Source organism: Falco naumanni, chromosome Z (genome assembly GCF_017639655.2).
Source record: "Falco naumanni isolate bFalNau1 chromosome Z, bFalNau1.pat, whole genome shotgun sequence".
NCBI classification, from domain to species: domain Eukaryota; kingdom Metazoa; phylum Chordata; class Aves; order Falconiformes; family Falconidae; genus Falco; species Falco naumanni.
Genome location: NC_054080.1, coordinates 163,990 through 176,670, shown reverse-complemented (window position 1 = coordinate 176,670; position 12,681 = coordinate 163,990).

Below are 12,681 nucleotides of genomic sequence, written 5' to 3'. Positions count from 1 at the left end.
TGGTACAGCTTCTAGAACCTTCATTTTCCTTTCTGAATGAGCCTTCACAGCTTTATCAAGCCTTCGCTCTGGCAGTATTCTCGCCGACCAAAGTGGCTGATGTACAGTCACTTTCCTTAGTTGATGCTCAGTGTATTAGCAGCATTCCGTTATTGCACACGTGATCTCTAGAAGGAAGAACTATAATAATAATAATAATAATAATTTATTATTATTATTATTATATTTTTTTAAAAAAAGACCAAAAAAAGACTTTTGCTGAAAACACATCCAAGTAAATTCAGGTTGCAAAACCTGAATTCTATGAGTTTTGGGAAATGGCTATCAGCAGCAGCCATTTAGCCATTTCAAGAGCACCTCTGTAATCAGTCTGACCATTTAATGGGGGAATGGAGAGCAAAATGCATTTTTTAATTGAGTGTATTTGTTTTCTTCCAGACATTAGAAGAAAGGCAGGATTTTATTTACAAGGTGGCAATACAGAGTAAACACAATCCATCTCTGCTCTTGCTAGGAGGAAGTATTTCTTCTCCAGTCCTTTTTCAAGTGCACGCATGCTCAGCCACAAAAAAAAAGCCTGGGTTTTTTACAGGTCACTCCCCAGCCAAGACCAGGAGACTCTACAGTTCCTGTGCAATATTAAATGTTCCAGAATGGTATTACCCTCCCCCTCCGTGATTACCCAGTTTTAGTTGGCAGGGACTTGGTAGCTGGCTGGGCTGAAATTCAGTTTCAGGCTTTGAAGATAAGAGGGTGCTGATGGGTCCTGTGGATATAGTATTATGGGCCCAACAGGCACTATTTGCTTATTATTAGCCAGAAAGGATGCAAAACTAAAAACTAGAATCTATCACCCAGAGCAACCTCAAAAGCACTTCTGGGAAATCTGCTTCTGGGTCTCCAAGACCAGGAAAGACGGACTGAGTCAGCTACTAGTAAGCAATAAGTTACTGCATTCATTTTTTCTGCATCGCCTCACACTGCATTGTGCCCTGGGAAGCAAAGACACCATTCCGAAAAGCAAACCCCCACCTGCCTCCTGCTCAACTCGTGCCTGAGACAAGCTTCAGGGGGTGACCTTGGGCAAGGCCAACTGCACAGAGTTGTTCCGAGTGATGGTTGCGTTACTCCCCTCTCTTCCGAGAGGGAGTAACTGGGAACTCTTCCCAACAGAGCCACTCCAGAACTTACACAAAGATACCCATCTAGCTTTTATTTGCTTCCTCCATGACCCCCAAACGATAAGGTACTCACAGCCTGAATGGCAGGGATAACAGAAAACAATGAGTATGTAAGAACCTCACCAGAAGGTGCATGTGGTTCTCCTGGGTATTGGCTCGGTGCCCGGAGAATTTTCTGGGCTCACCTGTTCCAACAGTTCAGCCTTTTCCTTGTCAAGATGAGCAGCGTGCTCTTCAAGGTGGGATCTTGACTTCAAGTGCTCCTCCCACGTGCTGTGCAAGTCCTTGGATGTCAGTGCCAGCATGTTCTGCTTCTGCATCTGTGAAAGCAACAGTGGCAGAAGAAAAAAGTAAAGTGGCCGGAAAAGACAAGAGCGCAGGAGAATGCAGTAACTTACACAGAAACAGGCCTAAGCTCTCCTCCACCCATCCAAGACCTATGGCCAAGGTTGATGTGGAGTGTAAAACACACCTTAGGAACCATAACCAAGAAGAGCAGCTGGAGCTGGTGGGAAGAAGGAATACTCTAGAAGTGACAGGATGAGGTTACAACTTTGGAGAACAAGATGACATGTCCACGCACACACAAAATCACCCTACAGCTTTCCTGCCAAGCTCCTCTGGTTCCCTCTATACTTCAGTTTTCATAAGAGCACTGCAAAACGTGGTGCAAAAGTACAACATTTGCTCCTACTTTCAACAGCTACAGTCAGATTTCTTCATATAGTTACAGACATTAAGTACCTTAGTTTTCAACTTTTTTTCCAACTCCTTTTGCAAGCGCAGCTTGTCTCTCTCCAGGTCACTGTGGTAGCGTGTAGTAACTTCAAGTGAAGCTTCTGACATAGATTGCTTTTTAAGTGCATCAGCAAGCTCCTGCTGCAGTTGTCCAACCATGCCCTAACAAAACAGTTAAATGAGCATGAAGAAAGTTCTAAGAACATGAAATACGCCTTTAACTTATTTTATTAAACTGTTACCGAAATCTCGGAATGAAGAACTTATCGACACCAATGTGATGTAGATAAGCAGTCACTTCTTTATTAACGGCCGGGTGCGTGAGCGAGTCCTCTCGCGATCAACGCACGCCAGGTCCCAAAAACAGATTCCATATATAGAACTTATTCATACATATTCATTAATTATTCATGCATAATCATAACATTTCCCAGAAATCATTAACATATTCTCCTCCCATATCCGATTCTGCGCAATAAAGCTTAGAAAGGTCCAGAAATGGGTCTGGGGTACGATTTGGGTAGGTGGTATATGAGTCGGTGGTCGCAATCTCCCCCTGCCGGAATTACCTTTTACTAAAGTTCACGGTTTCTTGGCAGGTAACTACAAGCTGTTCCAGTCGACTCTCCCCAGTTCCCATTAATCCTACATTCTGACATCTCAATATACTTTCTTTATACAGAAGACTAGTTAGATACAAAGAAACCTTTCAAACTCTAAAGTATTACTTAAGCTTCAACAATGATTCCAACCCATTCTTCTGGCCTTAGTACAAAATGTATAAAGGGTCTCACAACTACTTTTACTAAATAATCATAACTTTCTTCAACATATTTTTATCTTCCTATATTTCTATTCTATAAAATAACTCTATAAAATCAGATAATCAAACCAATAAAATCAATTGATCTCAACTCTTTAACAAATCGACAACATTTCCCCCCTTTGAAAGTGTTGAAAATCATTATTTCAATACTTTCACACTATTTACATGTCATTTGTTTCAACATATTTTGGTGGTGATGGGCTGTATCTTGGTGGACTAGTAGGCACTTCTCTCATAATCATACGATTGACAGCAATCCTATTGATAAACTGTTTTTTCAAACATGCATATACTAACATGATCATCAAAAAGACAATCAATAACAAAAACAAAGTTTTGATTATGGATTGTATCCAAGAGCTCAAGTTCCATCCTAATTTATTAAAAATTTTTCCAAGCCAATCTTCTGACATATCCTTTTGAATATTTTCAGTTTCTTTTTCAATTTTTCCCAATAGGTCCGGATCATGTTCCACATCCTGAGTGACATTTGGAATGTGGATACAACAGTGGTCCAGTTTATCCTTGAGATATCCACATACTCCATGTTCTTTAAGTAGGAGCATATCTAGTGCCATTCTATTTTGTAAAGTCATTCTGGAAGTCGCTTGTAATTGCATGTTCAATTCCTTAAACCCCTTTTTAGTAACGTTTGCCAATTTTTCCACTTGACCAGTTAACTTATAAAGCCACGCTCTGTTCCTGTATGATGCTATAGGATTTAAAAGTGATTCAAGTGCCCAACCAATTTTCACTCCTGTAGAGGGTTCATTCCAATTATCATCATTTGTCTCGGATCTCTTTGTTCGTTTTAGTTCTAAATTTTCTAGGGATCCTTCAAATGGCGATTTCTTCCAAATCGGACACAATGTTGGCATGCCTAAGGTAATTTGTTTCACTTTACCATCTAATGGTAAATGAGTTGTCCAGGTTCCATCACTCAATGCCCAAATTAAATGTCCAGGACTTTGAATAGTAGATTTTCTACAACTAAACAAAGTTCCTCTTCTGACTGTAAAAGTGCTGGTTAAATTGAGAGTGTTCTTAAGACCTCGACAAAAACAACCATATTTCAAAGCAGCGGCCAGCGGAGGAATTCTTTGAATTACTAAGTCTGCATTACTGCAATCATACACTTTTTCACATTTCCACCATGGCACTATTTTATCTTCCTTCTCTCCTAATGAAGTTGACCTATCGTTGACCCAGGGTAATACTGAAAAAAACTTTTCCCTCCCTTGTAGAACACCAAGGAGTTTCTGCCATATACTGAAAATGGGAATATAAGGTCATAGACCAAACTGAATCCCAAACTATTTCCTTTTCCTGTAGGGTTCGATTCTTTTTCTCACATTTTGTCTCAGTTACCCATACACTGGTGTTTGTTGTAGCCATTTTAGGATAATAACACCATCCTTTGTTCCCTACATCTCCCTCTAATCCTGGTTTAGCTACAAATCGGCCTTTACATTCCCACATAGTTGAATATACTGGTGATTCTTCTCCAACTTTAACCTTTTGCAATTCCCAAGTTTCTCTAGGTTCTTGTTTACAATCCACAGTCTCATTTCCATATTCCAATTTAGTCAAGTTCATGGTTAAGATTCCCCATGGAATAGATTCACCTACTGCCCTCGGTATTGGCAAACAAGCAGTGATCTGCGTGATGTTTTGTAAATTGGCAAATTCTTTAATCAATCCTACCATCAGATTTTCCTCAGTCGTTTGTTTGGGAATTTCAATTACTTGTTCTGTCTCTATTTGCCTTTTGTTCCTGTCCACCAAGTCAGCCCATGATCCTGTCAACATATTCAACCAACATAAAATCCATAAAACAATTATGATCTGATACAAAAAATTAGACATGTTTCAAAGTCAATTTTAAAGCCTTTGGGTCACGGTTGATAATCTTCCATGGAATAGGTGCTTTCTTCACTCGAGTATAATGGATCCAAGCCTCCGACTCTGCTATTTTGATAGCTGTAAAAGTGGTTAGCAGTATCTGGAAAGGTCCTCTCCAGTGCTCCTGCAAAGTTTCGGAGGTCCAAGTCTTCACATAGACATAGTCTCCTGGTTGGAAATCATGCACTGAATTTTCCAGAGATAAAGGTCTATTCCAAATTACTACACTCCAAATCACAGCCAAAGTTTTCCTTAAAAAAAACAAATAGTTATATACATCCTGCTTTTCTTTTACATGTATATTTGGATTTGGTTCTGGAGATTCATATGGGTTTCCATTTAACAATTCATAAGGACTGACTGAGGTTCCACTCTTTGGCTGTACCCTGATGCGTAATAATGCCAACGGAAGTGCCTGAGGCCACTTTAAACTGGTTTCTTGACAAATCTTGCTTATTTGTCGTTTCAAAGTTTGATTCATTCTTTCCACTTTCCCACTAGACTGTGGTCTCCAAGAGGCATGCAAATCCCAATTAATACCTAATGCTTTGCTAACACTTTGAACTACTTCAGCAACAAAGTGTGGACCTCTGTCAGAAGAAATTCCAATAGGAACTCCAAATCTTGGAATTATTTCCTGTAATAACCACTTCACCACTTCTTTTGCTTGTGTAGTGCGACAGGGAAGGGCTTCTGGCCATCCTGTAAAAGTATCAACCCCTACCAGAATGTACCGATACCCATTTTGTCTGGGTAATTCTGAAAAATCTACTTGCCAATAATCTCCAGGTTCTGTACCAGATTTCAGTCTACCCATTTGAACCTTTTTCTTAATCATTGGATTATTTTTCAAACATACCTCACACTTTGCAGTTATCATTTTAGCTATTCCCAACATTTTAACTGATACCACTTGTTTTCGTAAAGATGTTACTAAAGCTTCTGCCCCCCAATGACATTCTTGGTGTTTTACTTGAATTATCTCTCTCATTAAAAGAGGGGGAATTACTACTTGTCCATTAGGAGTTATCCACCATCCAGCTAAGTTTTTCTTAGCATTTAATAACTGACCTAATTTGTCATCTTCCTCTGAATATTTTGGTTTTTCCCTAGGAAGGGTTACTGTTTTAGAAGGAATTATTGCCATTTGTGATATTTGTCTCTTTGCTACCTTCTTTGCTGTTTTATCAGCTAAATTATTTCCAATTATTATTTTTGTATTTCCAATCTGATGTGCCTTACAGTGCATGATTGCTACTTGATCTGGCTTTTGAACTGCTTGCAATAATGGTAAAATTTCTGTTTGATGCTTAATGTTTGATCCTTGAGAGGACAATAACCCCCTCTCTTTCCACAAGGCTCCATGGACATGCACTACCCCAAAGGCATATTTTGAGTCAGTCCAGATATTTACTTTCTTGTCTTTGCTAAGCTCTAAGGCCCGGATTAAAGCAATGAGTTCCGCTTTTTGTGCTGATGTGGTACTCGCCAATGTTCCTGCTTCTACAACTCTGGTGTCTGTTGTTACCGCATATCTGGCATATCGAACTCCTTGTTCCATAAAGCTGCTTCCGTCAGTATACAATTCCCAGTCTGGTTGCTCCAATGGTACATCTTTCAAATCCTCATGACTGGAATAAACATACTCGATGGTAGCCAAACAATCATGTTCCAGTCGTCCTTCTTCCTGTATGGAACTTAAAAACACTGCAGGATTTACCAGGTTAGTCGTTTTTAGAATCACATCATCTTGTTCAGTCAACAGCACCTGGTACTTCATCATTCGGCTGGGAGACAGCCAATGTCCCCCCTTCTGTTCTAAAACAGTTATCACCATGTGTGGGACATAGACTGTTATTGTTCTTCCCAAAGTCAATTTCCGAGCTTCTTGTATGAGCATCACTGTTGCGGCTACTGCTCGAAGGCAGTTTGGCCACCCTTTACTCACTGTGTCCAGTTGTTTAGAGAAATATCCGACTGGTCGTTTCCAGCTTCCCATCTTCTGGGTTAGTACTCCTAGTGCCAGGTGTTGCCTTTCATGAACAAACAACTGGAAATCTTTGGTTAGATCCGGCAGTCCCAAAGCAGGTGCAGACATTAAGGCACATTTCAATTCTACCAAAGCCTTTTGTTGTTGTGGGCCCCACACAAAGGGAGAGTTCTTCTGGGCCTCGTACAGCGGTTTAGCTATTAGCCCATAGTTCATGATCCAAAGGCGACACCACCCAGTCATTCCCAAAAATGCTCTGAGTTCATGAATATTTCTCGGCTCAGGTATACCACAAATAGCTTCTTTGTGATTTTTTCCTAATTGTCCTTGTCCTTTTAAAATCTCAAAGCCGAGATATATCACAGTCTGGCAGGCTATTCGGGCTGTCTTCCTGGATACCTTATACCCATTTAGTCCCAGGAAATTCAAAAGGTCAATAGTCACCTGTATACAAATAAATCTTTCTTTTGTAGCAATCAATATATCATCCACATATTGTAAAAATAAATGTCCAGGTCTTGGTTTGTCCTGTTTCCAGATTTCAAATTCCTTAGCTAAATGATTTCCAAAAATAGTTGGACTGTTTTTAAATCCTTGGGGTAATCTAGTCCATGTCAGCTGCATCTTTTGCCCGGTTTGAGGATTTTCCCATTCAAAAGCAAACAGTTTTCTGGTTTCCTTTTCCAAAGGTATACAAAAGAAAGCATCTTTTAAATCAAGCACTGTAAACCACTGATAAGTCTCCCTTAACGCTGTTAACAGTGTATAAGGGTTTGCTACTACAGGATAAAAATCCTTAACTATTTGATATACTGCTCTCAAGTCTTGCACCAGCCTATATTCACCCAAGGGTTTTCTGGCTGGTAAAATAGGAGTATTATACTCAGATTCACATTCTTCCAAAATTTTATACTCCAAAAATTTATCAATCAATTTCTTCAATTCCTGTCTCACTTCCAGTTTAATTGGATATTGTTTAATTCTCACTGTTCCTGCGCCCTCCTTCAAATCTATTTTAACCGGTTCTGCTAGTTTCGTTTTGCCAGGAATATCTGTCTCCCATACAGTAGGGATCACTGCCAAATCCACCTCCGGTGGAATTTCTTGTTTTACTTTTTCTTGTATCATCAGGATTTCTCCCGTTTTTGACTCAGGTATTTTCAAGAAAAGTTCTCCTTCGTCAAAAACAATCTGTGCATTTAATTTAGATAACAAATCTCTTCCTAAAAAGGATATCAGACATTCTGGTACATACAGAAATTCATATATAATTATTTTATTTCCAAATTTCAAATCCAGGGGTTGCAGGTATGGCCTGGTTTTGTTCCAGTTTTTCCTTTACGGGTATTTAATAAAAAATGTCACTCCTGTATCCACTCCCAACCTCACAATTTAAACAACATTTTTTTTTTCACTTTCTTATTATCAGAAGTTATAGCCATTACCAAATTATCTCTAATAGTTAGCTTACATTCATCCTGCCAATCCTTTCTTTGTCTTAAGTAAAAAAAACAAATCCACATCTGGCATTTTATTCCATTGCCCTTCTCTTTTACAATACAGCATTAACTGCAGAATAGTGTTATAATTCAGTGTCCCCTTCATGGGCCACTTTTCCTGATCATCCAATATATACAAAGGCCACCAATTATTGCAATACTCAAATTATTACAATACTCAATCATCTGACTCTTTTGCAGATCATCCTGTAAATTTCCCCAATGTGCCAATAAACATCCCAACAAAGAATTTTTTGGGATTTTGTCATTTACAGCAAGATTACCCATGCTTTTACTTTTAAACAACCGAGTTAACTTAGATGCCATGATATAATCTCTCACCGTACAATACACAATTATTCGACTCTGTCACTCCGATCCGCGGATCCACACTCCACACTCGCTTTCGTGCTCAATTGCACGTCTCACCCTTACAGCCACACTCACACTTTCCAACAGTTACTTTAAACAAACATATAACACAATATTATACCTCTTAATTTTCTTCTTAATACACAAACACAAAACCACAAACACAAAAGCTTCTTCTAACTTCTTGTTAGAGGCACTACCTTAGAGAACACTATAGCATATAGTTTCTCTTGTCTACACTTTTGTCCAACCCTGCAATAGCTTTCGCTTATGTCTTACGGGCAGACGCCTAGGCTTCCACTTCCACAAGGATCCTTTTAGTCCAACCCTGCAATAGCTTTCGCTTATGTCTTACGGGCAGACTCCTAGTCCTACCCTGCGCAGCTCTTTCACCACGTCTGACAGGTAGACTTACTCAGTGGGACTCCACCCACTGGTGGGACTCTAACCCACTCCTTACCATACACTTATTATAGTGGGACTCCCCCCCACTTTCTCTAGTGCACTTACTTACTTACTTTAGTGGGACTCCCACCCACTTACTACAATTAAAAAAAGAAGTGTCTTACCAAATATCCAGGGAACGTCGCGAAGAGCCTTACGGATCGGGGATCGATGGGTATCCCCGAGAAATCCTCGGTGCCGGCTGGAACCGATCAGGTCCCCGACTCCTCCGGTCTCCTTCAGCGAGGTCCCATCTGGGTCGCCAAAACTGTTACCGAAATCTCGGAATGAAGAACTTATCGACACCAATGTGATGTAGATAAGCAGACACTTCTTTATTAACGGCCGGGTGCGTGAGCGAGTCCTCGCGATCAACGCACGCCAGGTCCCAAAAACAGATTCCATATATAGAACTTATTCATACGTATTCATTAATTATTCATGCATAATCATAACATTTCCCAGAAATCATTAACATATTCTCCTCCCATATCCGATTCTGCGCAATAAAGCTTAGAAAGGTCCAGAAATGGGTCTGGGGTACGATTTGGGTAGGTGGTATATGAGTCGGTGGTCGCGATCTCCCCCTGCCGGAATTACCTTTTACTAAAGTTCACGGTTTCTTGGCAGGTAACTACAAGCTGTTCCAGTCGACTCTCCCCAGTTCCCATTAATCCTACATTCTGACATCTCAATATACTTTCTTTATACAGAAGACTAGTTAGATACAAAGAAACCTTTCAAACTCTAAAGTATTACTTAAGCTTCAACAATGATTCCAACCCATTCTTCTGGCCTTAGTACAAAATGTATAAAGGGTCTCACAACTACTTTTACTAAATAATCATAACTTTCTTCAACATATTTTTATCTTCCTATATTTCTATTCTATAAAATAACTCCATAAAATCAGATAATCAAACCAATAAAATCAATTGATCTCAACTCTTTAACAAATCGACAACAATACAATTAGACCTGTCTTTAGATTGAACCCAAAGGTATGAAATTTTGCCTGCCACCAGCAGGCATCTGCGCAGATGATGAACCTCTCGTCATCTTTCTCAGCTGAGCACCTTCAACTATCAGCAGCTGTTCATGAGGATTTCTGTTTCCTAACGCATAAAAAAGGCTCAAGTATTGTTCTTCCTTGAACAATACACAAGCACACACTGCAATCATGTATTTTTTTCTAACAAAACCCAAAGAAATCTGTTGTGATCTAAGAGCCATAGTTTGACTGCAAATATTACTCTGGTGACTGAAGGCAGGACTTTGTATTAGATTGTTCTTTGTTCTGTTTCTTCACTATACAAATACAATTAAATGAATACAAATATCTGAAAGCTCGTTTGAGATACACTTTAAGAGTATGTTGAATCACATCCTCTTGTAGTCTTCTTACTGAGCTCGTTTTAGAATAACAAATGCCTTTATACTGATAGATTAGGTTTACAAAATTCTGGATAGCTCATATATATATGTATATATATATATATATACACACACACACACACAATCTTCAAAAGGAGCCTGTTATTTTGGTAGTAAGAATACAAAGCAAGTCACAGATTAAAATGATTGACAGTACCGCTGGAATGTGGCTACTTATCATAAAAGAGAAGGGAAAGCTTAAGGTCACTGTCTGACATGAACTTTGAGGAACAGGCAGGCCCCTCAGAATCCTCAAAACATGTACAGAAATTAACAGCTGAACATTACTAATACTCTTCAATCTAGATAGCAACTAAAAGAGAAACTGTAGAAGAATGGCTGCAGAAGCGTGGCCTTAGAATCTCTGAAGATCTGCACAGTGCAGGCCCGGTATTAGAACAGGCCTGTAATCAGAATTGTACTGAAGTTGCTGTGCTGAAGTTAACAAGAAAGGTAGCCTTGAGCTATTCTCGAATCCTGAGACCAAGTAATTATGTTGTGCCAACAGGCCGTGGCTGTAACAAGCTACAGCTGCTGGGAAAGCAGGTGCAGGGCCAAGAAAGAGAGGGAGCGGTATGGGAAAATAGGGAGTAACAAACTACAAGGCTGAAGCACAGCAACACAATTAGCTACACGGATAGAATGCTTATTTTAGTCATGATAATTAGGGGTGTGAGAACCACGCGCGTTTAGAGACTACTAACCAATTCTATTTCTGCTTTAGGAATGTGCATGTGTATCGGTTCTATGTAAGTAGTGTTAGAAACTAATAAAGTTGAGCAAGATGCATAACTCATATTGAGTGTCTTCTTGACTCCGGCGAACCCTTCTTCCAACAATTGGCGCCCGAACGATGGGAAAGCTGAAAATTGCTGCAAAAACTCTGCCTTTGCATCGCGACGGTGGGCTTTGCAAAATTGAGAGTCGCTGTGAAGAGTTCGAGCAGGAAGACGTCCGTAAGGAGTAAAGGCATCTGAATCTGGCATTGATGTCGTGCATGGACCTGCACGGGTAAGACCGTTTTTCCCTCGATAATGGAAAGGGAAGCGGCACTCACGCTATTAACTGATATTCTTGCTAAGCGAGAGGCTAGCGTGAGCACTAAGAAGCTCCATGAGCTCTGTAGGTGGGCGGCTGAAAACGGACACTTAAAAGACCCGCAACTGCTGTTTAGTGTGACTGAGTGGCGAGCGGTCGGGGATTCCCTTTGCGATGCGATCCTTAGCGGCAGCAAGTTGGCCAAGGACTTGCGGACTGCCTGCTGGGATGTCATAAACCATTTACGATCCCTGGTTGCAGAGAAAAAAATGGCTATGGCTGCCTCAGACCTCCTCGGTTGGGAAACCGAGTCGCAGTCTACCCGATTATTTGGTCTAGGCGCTCCGTCTGCAAAAGGCCTAATTGTGCCCATTAAAAAATCTGCCACAGAGCTGTTACACCCGACACCATCTCCGGAGGGTGCCGCCGCAACGGGTGCTCCGCGCCGCCCTGACAGCTACCGAGAGCCGCCCCCCCTGTTAGATGAGGACGAGGGTACTACGGCGGGTCCGAGTGCGCCTCTGAATGAGAACGCGGAGTCTGATAAAGAAAATGAACCCACCCCACCTGCACCTGCCCCTATCCTCCGTCCCTGAACCAAACCCTCCGACCGGCCCCTAAACCGCTTGCAGCAGCCACTGACTGAATGCCATCTGCCTACTGCCAGTCGTGATGTTCAGATCCCGACCCAGGAAGGTGTTATCCTCCATCCTGCCGCTCTCCAAAGTCGTTGGTCTGGTGTTGTAAGAGACGCTATATTGGAGGGAGAGTGGAAGCTGCTTCTGCTGTTGCATGTCTGGTGCGGACTACTGCTTTACCTGCTGGTTCAGCAGCCGCTGTGTGGAAACCTTTTGCTTGGAAATTTATGCAGCAGCTGCGACAAGCCGTTACGCGGTATGGATTACAATCTGAACCAGTCAAACACTTGTTGACTTACTTGTTTGATTCTGAAATCATGACACTCAGTGACTGTACTTCACTAGCCAGTTTGCTTCTTACACCAGCGCAGTTCGCTCCCCCCGCTCGCCCGCCCACCCACCGCCACGGATCCCTCCAGCTGCTGGCGAAAAGCGGAGTCCAGAGTTCGGTGTGGAGCTGCAGATCGCACCCCCGCCGGTGGTAAGACCGCGCAGAGTAAATCGCGGCAGGGCTCTGCGCTATGAGAGGAGGGGGGGGGCACCACGGAAGGCCGCGATGAGCAAATCGCGGCAGAGCTTCTCCGCGCTGATACCCTTTCTGTGAAAGGGGAGGGCTCTG